The sequence below is a fragment of the Sturnus vulgaris genome, chromosome 9 (assembly GCF_052056855.1).
Source record: "Sturnus vulgaris isolate bStuVul1 chromosome 9, bStuVul1.hap1, whole genome shotgun sequence".
Lineage (NCBI taxonomy): Eukaryota > Metazoa > Chordata > Aves > Passeriformes > Sturnidae > Sturnus > Sturnus vulgaris.
In genome coordinates this window covers 3,132,195-3,138,412 of record NC_142251.1, presented here as the reverse complement: position 1 = coordinate 3,138,412, position 6,218 = coordinate 3,132,195, and the positions used below count along the sequence as shown (strand labels likewise).

Genomic DNA, 6,218 nt, shown 5'->3' with positions numbered 1-6,218 from the left:
GGGCGAGCTGCTGAGCTTCTGAGATGAACATAGACACAAAAGCAGCTTCACATTTGTGTTTGTAGTACCTCCCTTTATCAGGACATAAGTCCAAATATTTTTTTTACAAATAAGAAAGCCCAGTGAATCTTTGTACTCATAGTAGCAAGGGCGAGAGAATTCCCAAAGGCAGTCAAGTGCACACACGTGGGTGTGTGTATATATAGACATCAAGCAACTCTTGGATGCATCAACAAGTTACTGGGATAATGCTAGAGAATTAACAGTTAAACACAACAATTATCTTCTAATCTTTACCTCAGACAGTCAATAATCTTGTCCCAGTTAATGCAGCTGGCAAAATTCCCGTTCAAAAGGGCAGGATTCTCTATGAGACCATTGAACAACTGCACAAAGAAAGGTGATACATAGGTTAGCATAGATGCATGGAGCAATCCAGTTATAGATTTCCCAGATTTTGGCACTTGTTTTTTATTAGTTATGTCAGTTATGTGTAGGAAGGCATGGCATGGATGATAAGCCCTGGAAAACTTCAAAAGTCCACTTTGTGCTCTTTAATCCAGACAACTGGAATTCTGAATAGGAATGATGTATACACTCTCCACAGGGGAAAGAACCCATGGAGTTTTCAAATTCACAAAAGTGAATCTGTGTGTAATTGTGGCCATAGTGACTTCTGATTAAGTCCCAGCTAGACAAAAAAAATCTCCGTTAGCAAGCTACCCCTCCTCTACTTTTTATAAATAAAATGAATTCAATTCAGACACGTAATCACAGGTACTTTTTAGCTAAAAATGAACAGGGGTTGTGATAGACCACTATTTTCTTCCTATATAATTTATTCATGGCAAGGCACTGACAAGACACTGACAAGATTCATGACAAAGATCACAGGAAGAATGAGATGTCCAGGTACCAGAAAGCCACAACTTTGTTTTCTTTCAAGATCCATTAAGCTCTTACACATCAGTTTTTCTTTTGTTTTACCACTATTTTGTAAAGACACGGTCAAGATGCAAAACAAAGCTAGATGAGTTGCAAGCTAAGACAAATCCTTATTTAAAATCTAGGCAACGTTTCTACAACAAACACTTTGAAGTCTAAAAATAAGCTTAACCCAACACTGTTTGTTTTCAAATCTTTTCTTCTACTTGCATTTTTTCAGATATTCAGGCAGATGCCCCTTCTCCCCTGCCACTGTTTGACCTGAAGCAAGGAGCAGTGTCTCCAAAGCCATGCTCCATGCAGGCAGACTGTACAGGAAACGAAGGCTGGAATTCTTCTGCCTGCTCTCTCAGATGTGCCAAGCAATTCGTGGAATTCCAGAGGCATTTGTCCAACAGGAGGAATACTTGACTCCAGCTTCCTGATCTGTTCATGAGGAACAAGTATTTCTATGATTGTATCCAGTTCAGCAGACCTGAAAGCAGAGGATTTATTGCACACAAGATCAAGAAGCCTCTCCTTTGATCATTTATACAGCGGTCTGTGAATGAAGGCATTCAGAGCCCAGCTCCAGCACATTCTGAAATATTCATGGACACAGCCAAGAACAATAACCAAGCATTGGTTGGAGAGCAGATCCTCTGCTGGGGGACATCACACGGCAGCTTGGTTGGCTTTGGTGGGGAAACAACAGTTTACACAAGCTAAAAATGTAATCTTTTTGCACATGGAGCTCTTCTTTGTAAGCCATGCTTTGATACACATCTGTGAGCCAGATAATAAACACTTCAGATAAATCACTGGAAGGTTCAGAGAGCTCTACGTGCTCCCTCAGACTTTCTTTACTGAGAGGTTATAGAGCAGAGGCCAGAAGTCAGCATTGAGTACACCTCAGTAGCAACTAACCATTATAAATATCAAAGTTTCACTCATTTGGACAATTTCTTGGAGCTTTCTGTTCTGTTTCTGAAGAGCTCTTTAGACCTCAGCATCTTTTATTCTGTGGCACTTAGATACTTACACCCCACACTCAAGTAGGGCTGCATATCCCACTGAGCCTTGAAACATCAAAAAAGGACTGCCAGAACAATTCTTTCTCCTATAAATCAAACAGACAGCTCCATGATGCCCACAGCAAGCTTTCCCCATGGCCCAACCCCTCATTCAGCCATAGCCTGTCCCAGAACTGGGACAGCACCTGCAAGTTACTGTCACCTTGAAAGGAATCATTCACACAGCCCAAGCACTTGGGGTTTTAAGGTGTAGGGAAGTCCCAGTCAGCTGGAACTACCCAAGGACATCAATATTTGTCAAGAAGTTTTCTTTGACACTTGGCTGAGGTGTAGTTCTGAAGTGATCTCCTCATAAGAGTTACCACAGCTCTTAATTAACAACTGAGATTTTTCAGAAGGACATAAAATATGACGTGATGGACAACTTCCAACAGAGGTGAGCTTTGGAAAACCCTAGGTGGCAAAAAAGACAAGGACAATAATCACCTCCAACTCAGTATTGAAACACAAACGAGGGAACTCCCTTAAAATTAAAATCACATTATCACAGCTGAGTTCCTACCTCTAGGTTCTCAGACTCACATTATTTTCTTCCAAAAACTGGTCAGCTGTTGTCAAGATTCTTAAATTCTTAGTGGCAATCAAACTTTTTGTTACAGTAAATACTAACAGACTGGTAAAGAGAAAAACCATCATTATTTTACCAGCCAAATCCAACAGTGTTGTCTCAGGAGGCACCTGAAATTTTGCTTACATAAGTACTGCAGGTTTGAGCTCATGCTAAGACAATCTCAACAACCTTTTAAGCTTTGTTAAAATAACTTTCATGCTATAAGTTTATTCAGTCTTTAAGACAGCAATAATTTAAGACCGGAAATAAAGAGGAAAAAAATTGCCTTTTCACAAGTTATTCTATTAAGGACTGGAATATTAATCTTATTGAGTACATGAGACCCTGTGCAACCATGGAAACCATGGCATTGGATCCATTCAGCCTCCGAAGCTGAGCTGGGGCCTATGGTTGCTATGAGAGGATATAGCACACACCCCTCAGCAGTTCTGGTTAGAAAGTTCTATTGTGTGTTTGTCTACACTTCATCTCAGCATAAAGTTATTTGTGGAACCAAGGTTAAGGAGAGGGTTCTGAAATCTGAAAACATACCTTTCAGATTAATTTAGGAAATCAGATACTCTTTCACAACAGTTTGGGGCTTATTTGTGACAATTTAGCTGATATCTTCCCTTGTTCTGAAAAGATAAAAAAGGATATAGTGAATTTGACATGGAGAAGTTTGGGATTAATTTATATTCCAATAGCATATAAGTATCTTTTTCAAGCTCATCCTTAGCCCAGACCTCCTACAGACAGCCTGCAGGAATTGGTAGTATAGAAACATGCCCCTGGATTATGTTGTTTTTTAAAATGTAATTGCAAAATTTTAAGGAAAAACTATAAATGTAAATCTTCTGAAACACAATAAACTCAAAACTGTAGCTATCATTTAATCTATTTTCTTTTCTAATTGCAACAAAAGTTACACTAGGAACAATAACATGGCAAATAAAACCATCACAATGTACAATAATAAAGCCTGAAAATCAAATAGAAGTTTTTTGAAAGGTTTATGAACTCCCAGTTCAGTGAATGACATCTGTAGCAGGGTGATTTGGGAAAAAACTTTCCCCGAGGAAAACATGGAATTCACCTAAACCAACAGCACACTTATGTTTAAAGTGACTTATTAAGTCTTCAAAGCAGGTGATGATCTCTGCATCAGCTCCTCTGACAGCAGTTCCCCCTCACTAATTTTCCATACCCAAGGTGTTATCCTCAGACCACCTCTTCCCTCTCAACATCAGAAAATACCTCTACACGAGCCATTCATATTCCAGCTTTCTGTGTCGCTGTCTGATTTAAAACCACTTTTCCTACCTTGCAGGACCCGCTCTCTCTGGGAAGATCGAGCAGTAGTTTGGTCTCCGTAACGTTCACCATCTGTCCCCTCTCTGTGCTGATGCCTCTGTTCCCCAAGACAAATTTTGCTGCTTCTACATATGCAGGATGCACCAGAAATCCCAGAATATCCAACTTGAGAAAATTGAGCAGAGCTTCGATCTTCTGAGTCCAGGTGCCTCCTTTAGTGTGGTTGAAGTGTTCCGCGGATGTCAGTGCTCGTTTCTGGAAGTCAAGAGCAGCCTTTTCTGCTCAAGAAAGGCTTGGAATTGCTTCCAGCTTTACCGCTATCAGAAGGAGTTTTGATTCCTATTTCATTTTAAAGTCTATAAAAAAGCTACCCAGTTTCCTCCAAGCTGTTGCAGGCACATCTTGCTCCGTGTCACTCAGCAGCCCAGTGGCCCTGGCTGAGCAGCTCGCAGGTGTTGCAGGGGTTGGATCAGTGGAGGTCAGTAGTCACTCACCTGAGGAGTGTTCAGGATGGAGCTGGCTCCTCTGGCATTCAGGCAGGCTGAGGAGCACTCTCCAAAGAAATACTCTACAATAACATCAGAGCAGGCAGAAGATGTTTACCTGAAGGTGTACCATACACTCAGCACCAAAAATGCTTATTCAGTTGTGGGAGTAACCAAATATTGCAATTTTGTAAATTCTTTACTTACACAGTAGATGCCAGAGTACTCTTCTTCCCCTGCCTTTGTTTAGTGGACCTTTATTTTGGAAGACTCAACTCCAAGGACAGTTTCCTGCTATATGCAAGACTCATGTGTCCTGCACAAGAAGTCAAAGTAGTTCAAATCTGTACGCCTGGAAAGGGGCATTAACCCTTTATATGAGGCAGAAATAAAACACACAGCTACATGGTCTTCTTTCATGATAGGAAAGAGAGAGACAAATTTATTCAGAAACATACTTGTTTTTATAGTATGACTCGCAACTCCAAGAGCAGAAAAAAGATGATTGGTTCAGCGAGAAGACACTCCATTCCTAGGGCTTGGTCATGCACCACAACAGGTGTTCTATCTTTGTTAATAAATTCCTCTCTATTTTGACCAAGTTATTATCCTGGGAGAAATTCTCCCTAGCCTTCAGCTGGACCAGCTTATCAGGCTGGGAACAGAGCTCAGATGCTCTGGCCTGGAATATTTTTCTGGCTGGCTCTCTTAAATGAGTGCCCACAAAAATCATGTTTGCACCAGAAATGCTTTGTGGCAAGCCTGGTTTACAGTGATACCACATCTATGGAGGATGTCACATCTCCTTAGGAAAATGTTCTCTAAAATTCCTCAGTGCCTCCTTTTGTATGTATGATTTTTCCAAATGTGATTGTAACACCTTCATCCTATTCCTGCATCACAATTTGCTCTTATGAAGCAAAACTATTGGTGCTTAAATGCTTTCATAAAAGTGCTTTTGGAAAAGTCTATGGGAGAAATACCAGGCAAATTCTCAACTCCTCATTTACAAAGGGTAGCAAATCCCTCAGCCTGAGAACTTGCCATTAATTTACAAAGTAGATATTCTTAGGAAAAGCAGAAGTTGTGAATATGCAGGAGGCAGCAGGGAGAATGTCAGAGTTGGTGCCCTGGTCCAAACACCAGTACAATCATGAACCACTGGAAAGATCAGGGGCCCTATTTTGGGCACATCCCTGCTGTTATCTCCAAGGATCTGGATTAAAGGGCTGCCAGGAATTATGAATGCAGATATCCACTACCTGTTTATCAGACATCTTAGCTTTGGGATAATGCACACCAGAATCCTCACTTTAAGCCAAGCACAGAACCAGACAGGTGTCTTAGAGATGGCAAGGAGCACCAAGGATCACTCTGCTCTTTCAGGATCAGCCTTTTTTTCAGAGACAGCTCAGCTGAAGCTTCTGTTTGCAGCACGTTTTCAGCTATAGCCTTAAGGTTTCAGAGTGTGAATTACTGTGGTGACACGATGAAGCGGAGAGAAATGGCAGTGACCTGCGAGCTACTGTTTGGAAGTGTGTTAACCCATTCCTACACACAGCCATGAGCATTTCTCATGGCTGAAAGCACGTTGTACAGGTCATTAGGTGTCCTGCTTTAAGGAAGTCTTTGGAATTTGGACCCATTGAGACACACAAGGAGAAACACTTTATAGGAGTAAAAATCAGGAACATAAAATTTAAACCAAGGGCTATTTATAATACTCAAGTAGTTTTAGTAATAGAGCTTTTCTCTTACTTTCTACCTAAACCATGTTTCACACAAATTGAGAAGCTCTCAAAAACTGCACTTATGTATCAAGAAGTTGAGAGAGAAGCTGCCTTGTTTAGA

General features: G+C 40.8%; 1 long non-coding RNA gene across 1 annotated transcript; it reads right to left on the bottom strand.

Moving 5' to 3' along the window:
* Positions 1-905: 905 nt before the first annotated feature.
* LOC148222773 (uncharacterized) lies at positions 906-4,314 on the bottom strand. The gene is made up of 3 exons (XR_015805251.1): positions 3,892-4,314; positions 3,121-3,206; positions 906-1,420 (listed from the first exon to the last, which is right to left on the bottom strand). It is a non-coding gene; the product is annotated as an uncharacterized LOC148222773 (long non-coding RNA).
* Between the last annotated feature and the right edge of the window lie 1,904 nt (positions 4,315-6,218).